We start from the raw sequence: 8530 nt of genomic DNA on the forward strand, positions 1-8530 counted from the left end.
GCACTACGGCTATGAGGAGAGCCAAGAGGGCCCGGACAGGTCTGAAGAACCGTATGATGAGGAGGAAGAAGGAGCATATGGAGGACACCGCTACTAGTAAGTAGCAAAAGCATGTGTGTAAATAGCTACCCGTCGGGGTAAAAGAACTGTTTCCAGAGAGTGTGTGGTCCCCGTTGGGACTGTTAAGAGACTGGTACCTGTGTGCCCCTCATCCCCTACCAGGCTGAGGACTGTGAGCAGCCATTCCCCTCCCCCTTTCTAAGCGGCCGAGGACTGGGAACGGCCAATCCCCTGTAAATAGTTGCGCTTCCTAAAGCGCCCCCTACTGGTTTTATAAAAAGACTACCACGTCAACCTCTGGACAATGAGTCCCTCATGTTTACAAGTTTGCCAAGGTTCCTGCACTTAAAAGAAGAATGCACACCTGGCCGGAAGTTGCACCGCAGCCAGGATCCAAGAATGTGTTTTTGAAAATGTTTTCTTGCAAATGTTTTATATGAATAAGTTTTATATGCTGCTAAATAGTGTTGTGAATGTTTTCTAAAATGTTTATATGTCAAAAGAGTTCCAGAAGTATTAGTATGTGTTTTATAATAGTGTGACAAGAAAAGAAAAGCGTTTCCCATAAAGGGAATTGAACAGTGTTGCCTGTTTCCTGATGTGAAAAGTTTTGAAAAAGTTTGCATGTCCTGTAATTAATTGTTTTTGCTCTGTTCCAGCTCGAGGACGTGCTGTGGTTTACCAGGGGGGAATGTAGCGCCCCGAGGGTTCGGCCGCTACAGGGGTAATGCACCTCTGCCAGAGGTGTGATATTCCACTCCCGGGTAAGGATGGAGTATGGACCAGGGCTCAGTTAGCTGCATACAGCACACTCACCCTATTTCCGAGGGACAGCTCAATGGTACCCCCATTAGACAGAAATGCAGGTACGACAGACCATGTCCCTGGGTGGATTGGGAAGGGGGGAGGAATACCCGGTGATGTAGGAGCAGATAGGGGACGGTTCCTGAGCGTAGGTAGGAGCCCATTGGTTGCTGGTCACCTGGGCTCATGGCTAGAGGGAGGTATAAGAGGTGGGCACCATCTTAGGACAGACAGTGAAGTCAGACAGTCAGTCTGTGCAGAGAGAGGAGAAGACAGGGAGTAGAGGCTCTGTAGGAGCTCTACTCCAGAGTGGGCCTAGGGAGAGGCCGAGGAAGAGAGTGGAGTGGAGAGAGAGAGGAGGTGAAGGGGAGCTGTGGTTTCTTTTCAGCCCAGCTCCACGAGAAAGGAGAAGAAGAAGGAACAGGAAAGAAGAAGAGAGAGAGAGAAACAGAAGGGCTCAGGAACAAGAAGGTGGAAGGGACCCTAATAACCCACGAGAATACAGGGTGAAGGGTCAGGCAGATTAAGGGTACCGGATCCCAAGTTGGTGGAGGAGAAACAACCCTCAGCCAAAGACCGGAGGCTGTGACCATTTATTGGTGCAGCACCTCATCAAACCTGCTAGGAAGGCACCATAAAGGACAGCGGAGAACGGGATCCATGTTTAACCGCACAAGTCCGAGGCAGCTGGACAAAAGTGGGTCACTGGTGAGGCAGGCCAGAGGAAGGATTGAAGGGGGTCCTGAGCCATACTTCTGAGCTGCCTGGGAGTTGACCGAGCCCCACACCTGGTGGACGCAGCACGGCTTGGGTGGTCACTACCTGTACAGAAGTGACCCGGAACAAATGAACTGTGAGTAAAGACCCTGGACTGTAACTTGTTGTCTGTGTGCTCCTTTGCGCCTCCAGCACTATTGGTACCGGGACTCTCGCCAACATCACTCCCACCATCCACTACACTGCTCTGGGGCCGCACTCTTCCCGTGGGGAGTCACACCATCCCAGCTGCATACATCATCAGCCCCAGCGGTCTGCCTTGCAGCGGCGGTTCCTAATAACTGCAATTCACGGGTGGCGTAGTCGGCCATCTCTTAAAACTTATAAAGGGACTACCACTGGTCTGACCACCCTGAGCCACGGACCGGGTTGCCACTACTATCCCCATCGTTCCCCTATTGCCCGGATCCGAGTGCCCTACGGCCCAGGGGGCGAGTCACATATATACATGGAATGGGAGGGGGAGGGAAAGAGCATATATACATGGAATGGGGGAGGGCAGCATATATACATAGATTGGGGGAGGGCAGCATATATACATGGATTGGGGGAGGGCAGCATATATACATGGACTGGGGTGGGACAGCATATATACATGGATTGGGGGAGGGCAGCATATATACATGGATTGGGGGAGGGCAGCATATATACATGGATTGGGGGAGGGCAGCATATATACATGGATGGGGGGCAGCCATATATACATGGATTGGGGGCATATAACAAGATGGGGGTGAGCATCTACAAACTCGTAATGACCTGGAGAATAATAATGGCCGGTCAGTTTTAGCATTCAGTGAACGTGGTAAAAAAAAAAAAACACTGTGAAATTGCATTTTTTTTGCAGTTTCACCACACTTGGATTTTTTTTCCCGTTTTCCAGTACACGATATGGTAAAACCAGTAATAATATTTAAAAGTACAACTTGTCCCGCAAAAAATAAGCCCTCACATGGCCATATTGCCGAAAAAATAAAAAGTCTATGGCTCTGGGACAAAGGGGGGCAAAAAATAAAAAAAAGAAAAACGGAAAAACCCAAGGTCGTTAAAGGGTAAAAATACAATGTGATTTTCTGTTTTCTTTTCAGATTCTGTCTCTCACAGGTGAAGTGTACCTACGATAACAATTACAGACCTCTCCATTCTTTGTAGGTGGGAAAACTGGCAAAATCAGCAGCGTATCAAATACTAATACTGTACTAATAGCACTCAGTGCTCACATAATATACCAGCAGGTGGGATTAGGTTTGGGGGGCTCCTGTCCAGCGGCCACAGAACAACTGTTGCGGCCGCTGGTCCTGAAAACTGATTTCCTCCTCTCTAGTCTCTAGCGATGTATGTAGGTGTATTGTGCTGATTACACTGCCCCCTACTGTCCAACAATCACTCTGCATAACATTTTCAAAAGCAAATACCTGATATTTAGTGCTGAGTGCAGTTTCTGTGTTACACCCAGACAGACGAGCCGCTGTATATGACGCGCCCCTGGGCCTGTGTCGCGCTGCGGTGCGCACGCGGGAGCTTACCCGGAGCCGGATCCGTGGAGGGTTGTAATCTCGTGGCGGTGACCCGGTCCGTGCCCAGGGAGTCAAACTAGACGGCAGTCTATTAGTAGTAAATAGTTGATGACTACGCCACCCGTTGAGTGCAGCCAGGAAGCTGCTGCTGCAGGGCAGACCGCTGAGGCCGGTGGTAGGATTGTGCAGCGTGATAGTATAACCCCCAACGGGAGGGGTATGGCCTCAGGGCAGCCGACGTGGATGATGGGGGTAGCAGGAACCACTCAGAGACGGTACGGTGTAGTTCAGGGTCTTTACTGGTAACAACGACAGACCCTCCCGGAGTACTTGCTAGCAAACGGGGCCTGGTCAGTCTTTGAGCAGATGGGATCTCCCCTGGCCAGGCGTAGTTGTAGGCCTCCCAAACTGACTGTACTCTTCTGGCTACCTTGCTAGAAGCTGATGTAAGTAGCCCACGTCCCTGAGTGTACCGTGTGGTGCTCACCCGTATGGCCGGTGACTCGGGGCCTTCTAATGGCTTCCGCTCCACGATGGCGGTGCTGGTCCCACGCGTGTGACCGTGCCTTCAGGCTTCTGGGCCAGAGGACCTGAAATCCCCTGCCCGACGGATTCTGCTGCTGGGTAGGAGTTAGTCCCCACAGCCTCGGACTCCGGGTCCGGTAAAGAATCTTCTTAGTCAGGGCGAGCTCTGTAGCTGCCAGCCCCTGACTCCTTGTAACTCTGCTGTTTCCTATGCTGCTTCTCTTCTCCACTCTCCTTGTCTGACTCACCCTGCCTCAGCCCCGGGTTTATACAGGGGAAGTTCTTCCCCTCCCAAGACTGGGCAGGAGGTGTGGCATGCACAGGATCCCTGACCAAAGGACCTCCCACCTGCTCTCAGACATAATATCTCTATCACTGTGGCAACCAGACCCCTGGGGTGTCACATATACTCACACGTATCAGATTTCTGAATATTTGGAGACTTTACTAGCTTTTTGTATCACAAAACATGGAGATGCTGGGGATTGAACCCAGGGCCTCATACATGCAAAGCATGCGCTCTACCACTGAGCTACATCCCCTGTATGGACACCCAGGGATTTGTTCTCATCTCCAAGAGACACTAATCTATGACTATCTATGACTAATAGATTTTCTCTATTATTTTTGCTCTTTTATAATCATGCAGCATAAATAGCATCATATTCTAATAGTCTGGACTATAAGGGACAAGACAAAACTATTTTTCTTTAATTTTTTATTATTTGTTTATATTTAAAATATGGGGAAAAAAGGAGGCGATATTATTTTTTATGCCTTTTATTGAACAGATTAAAAAAAATGCAATTCTGCTTTTCGCATATTTTAAAGAGATTGTTCCCTACTGGATGGCACTTTTCTATTGTCCCAGTCAAATAAGAAGAAAGCACAGAGCACTTACCTCCCAGATACGCACTGTGACAAGCACTGCACCCTATGATGATCTCCTGATATTGCTTAAGCCTCATGATTGGTTCCAGGCCATCAGCGGCGGCAGAAAGGCGGCATCGCCTGCAGGAGAGATTACACTCTTGTGTGATGTGACTGCTCTCTAAGTCATCCGGATTGTCGTGGGACAGTATGGATTATATTCACGGCGGACAGGTGAGTATTATGGTGGATTACTATTTTTTCTCGTTTACAGGTGACAAGGGCATCAGGGATTAGGTATTAAGGTGAGCATTATGGTGGTTTTTAAAAAAATTTTCTCTTTTACTGGGGACAAGGGCTTCGGTGAAATAGGTGTACAAGTGAGTATAATACTTTTTTATTTTTATTTCAATAAAGGAGTGTTTGTCTTTATTTCAAATAAAGGACTTTATTCTGGGTGTTTTTTTTTACAATCTGACTATTGGGTTAGTAATAGGGCGTCTTATAGATGCCTCTCCATTACTAACTTGTGGGCTTGATGTTAGCGGCCATAAAACAGCTGACGTCAACCCCACAATCATTTACCCACTTGTCATCACATCAGGGTAAGTGGGAAGAGTGGATGCTAAGCATCAGATTTGGTATATTTTATTGATGCACCAATTCTGGAGCAGCTGAGAGCTGATGTTTTTAGTCTAGGAGGTGGACAATAACCATGGCCACTTCCTAAGCTATTAAATATCAGCCCCCAGCTGTCTGTTTAGCCTTTGATGGTTAGTGAATAAAGGGGGACCCCACATCAATTTTTGTTTGGGGTCTCCCCTTTAATAATCAGTAAAGGCTAAGCAATCAGCTGAGCACTGATATTAATAGCCTGGGAACCTTTATGGGTATTGGCCTGTTCCCAGAACATTAATATCAGCCACCAGCCATTGACTTTCCCTTTGCTGATTATGAAAATGACGAGGGACCCCACTTCTTTTTTTTTTTTATTAACAAGTACAGTAAAATACACACCTAAGGTAACCTTAGTTCACAGCATCTAGGTGTTCCAACAGCTGGAAACTCCCAAAACCTAAAATGTTCCTCAAAGTTACCCATGAGGTTTCTGGGCCTTGCAGCTGCCGGTAGACCCGGTGGCTTTGAACTCTACAAGGTTACCGGAGTTCAAGCCACCGGGTCTCACGGTAGCTCTAATGCGGGACGTTTGAATGCCGGAGTGCCGGACAGGCGCCGGGAGCTGAATGCAGCTCACATCATTGTTGCCTGAGATCAGTGCGAGGAGGAGACAATGATGGAAGTTGTAGTCAGCATACCCAGTGTACATTATGTGTAAAATAAAGAATTAAACTAAAAAAACAGTGTGGGCTCTGGCCAAATTTTCATAACCAGCAGAGGGAAAGCCGTCTGCTGGGGGGCTGATATTATTAGCCAGGTAAAGGGACCATTAGCCCAAAATGTTCCCTGGTTATTAACAACAGCTATCAAAAGACTGACAGTCACTTCCAAAACAGAAAACTGGTCTGTACAGGTGCTTACTAAGAGTAGCCATCTCTATATATAACTAACAAATAGAGTAGCACTCTGTAGCGCTATAGCATGCAAACATGAAATATATGAAATTTGAATTGCATTACTGCTCTAGAAAATAGAAATAAATGAGAATTCTTAGCGCATAAATTGGCCAATTCATGTGTACCCGATAGCCACGGTAAGGTGACTCTCGCTGCCAGGAACCTACCTAGTGTGAATCCAATTTTATACTTAAGTCTACATGAATATGGGAGGGTAGGATCCTGCTATAATTAAAACCTCCTGAGGCTTAGAGGTTGAGTGATCAGTCAGAAATCCTATGTATACAAATATCAAAATACTGACCGTCACTTCCAAAACAGAAAACCGGTGTGTACAGGTGCTTACTAAGAGTAGCCATCTCCATATGTAACCAACAAATAAAGTAGACTCCCTGAAGAAGCGAGGAGCAAAACGGCGTTGGAGTGGTGTGAGGGGGCCAGGGTATGCTCACTCATCGATCTCTTTATGTTTATGTGGTCTCCCATATTTGGATGTATTATATGAATTTCTCAGGATCTCCCCATTAGTGAGAGCCTGCATATGGCAGGAATTTAAGAAAATGTATGGCAGCTGATCTTTCCTGAATGGATATTCTGTGATGAATTAAATTAGATTTTTTCTTATATTTATTGCACAAGCACTTTACGCTTATTGATTTTGGTATATATATTTTTGTCATCACATTTCCACTTTTTAAGTGACTACATATGCCTAATTTATAATAGTGTGGGATTTTTTTTGGGCTAATTTATGTGCTTCTCTATATATGGCGGTATTTATAGCAATAATTCAACACATATTGTCTGCTATTTTTACTTAATTTTTCTAAGTTTGGATAAATTGATAATTAATATATTCTTTGCACGGGCATTTTATATTTTTCACATTCTTGGTATATATTGACACTATACCGCCATATCTAGATGAGTATGTTTGTTGAAATGGTGACTATGAATAATCTACCTAGTAATTAAATCTATGTGATAGACCCATTTGACTATATATTTTTTGTGAGCATCCCCCTTCCCCCTCTTGAGTCTTATTTTAATTATGTTTTAGATTTATTTTTAATTTTAGTCTTGTTGTCTGTTTTTATTTCTTCATGTATTCAAAAAAAATTATGTATTAATAATTGTCTATATTGTAGTTCTTTATACCTCTTTGTTGGTCTACTTTATAATTAAAACCTCCTGAGGCTTGGGGTGGAGTGCTCAGTCAGAAAGCCTATGTACACATATATCAAAAGACTGACCGTCACTTCCAAAACATAAAACTGGTGTGTACAGGTGCTTACTAAGAGTAGCCATCTCAATATATAACCAAAAAATAAAGTAGCACTCTGTAGCGCTATAATATGCAAACATACTATTGTTATAGTTACTATTGTTATACTTTAGGAGGGCAATTTCACTATCTCCTTCTCCTAAATCTGCACCTTGCTGGTGATCCACTGACCAGCCCACCCGAGGTGTCCACAGGGAATCTGCCAGGTAGGAAGATTACCAGTCCAGGTCCTGTTCTAATAGATAGTTTTGTGGATTTGGGGTAACTGAGTGATATGGACACATTATTATAGGGGCACGTGACACCCAGGTAAAATCCATGTATATCTTGTAGGATGGCCCTGGTGGTACAGAAAAGTAAAAACACTGATGACTTTTTTTTTTTTAGAGGCATTTGTATACTTTACCTTCTATTATTATTTATTCTGTTTTCACTTATTTATATAACCTGATCATTTCCCTGACAGGTCGGTGAGTTGTTTATTGTTTAGCAATAATGTATCACCCACAACTATAAATGATAAAGAATAACATTCCATTCTTATCATTTACAGCAGAGGATAATTTATACCATATATAACATGTATATAATATTTATCAAAGCAAAAAAACGACCATTTACAAACATGGAGAAAACTGATTTTTCTATCTTTTCCAACACAGATTTATATACATTTATATTCTATTAATCAGATGGGACATTTCTATTCCACATTCTCTGCCTCATTCACCAGTTGGCAGCAAACATGGCGGCCTGGCTGCTCTGATGTCACAATGCTATGCTCAGGATTAGGGGGTCACTCAGTTATGATGTCATAATGACATCATGGAATGTCCTGAGGGTATATAATCTCTGAGCACTGTGACATCAGCGCCATTTCTTGAGTTGATGCTTTTGCTGAGACTTCACTTTGGTTGTGGAAGAGCGAACTAGTTTGTGTTACACATCTGGTGATTACTTCCATTTATTCTTCTTGATCTTTGATCAGAGCATAATAACACCGGTGCCACCGGTTCTCCAATATTCTATCAGCCAGCTCCAGGTACCTAAGTCATGAGCGCCCGGGAGCTGCGTCAGCTGATTGCTGACAATGAGGCATGGCTGCGCCGACCAGAAAA

The 8530-nt window shown here is 44.7% G+C and overlaps 1 non-coding gene across 1 annotated transcript; it reads right to left on the reverse strand.

Moving 5' to 3' along the window:
- Positions 1-4153: 4153 nt before the first annotated feature.
- On the reverse strand, positions 4154-4225 carry TRNAA-UGC (transfer RNA alanine (anticodon UGC)). The gene has a single exon. It is a non-coding gene; the product is annotated as a tRNA-Ala (tRNA).
- Between the last annotated feature and the right edge of the window lie 4305 nt (positions 4226-8530).

This window comes from Phyllobates terribilis, unplaced genomic scaffold, assembly GCF_046119375.1.
Source record: "Phyllobates terribilis strain yellow unplaced genomic scaffold, ASM4611937v1 Scaffold_4__5_contigs__length_816908805, whole genome shotgun sequence".
Classification (NCBI taxonomy): Eukaryota; Metazoa; Chordata; class Amphibia; order Anura; family Dendrobatidae; genus Phyllobates; species Phyllobates terribilis.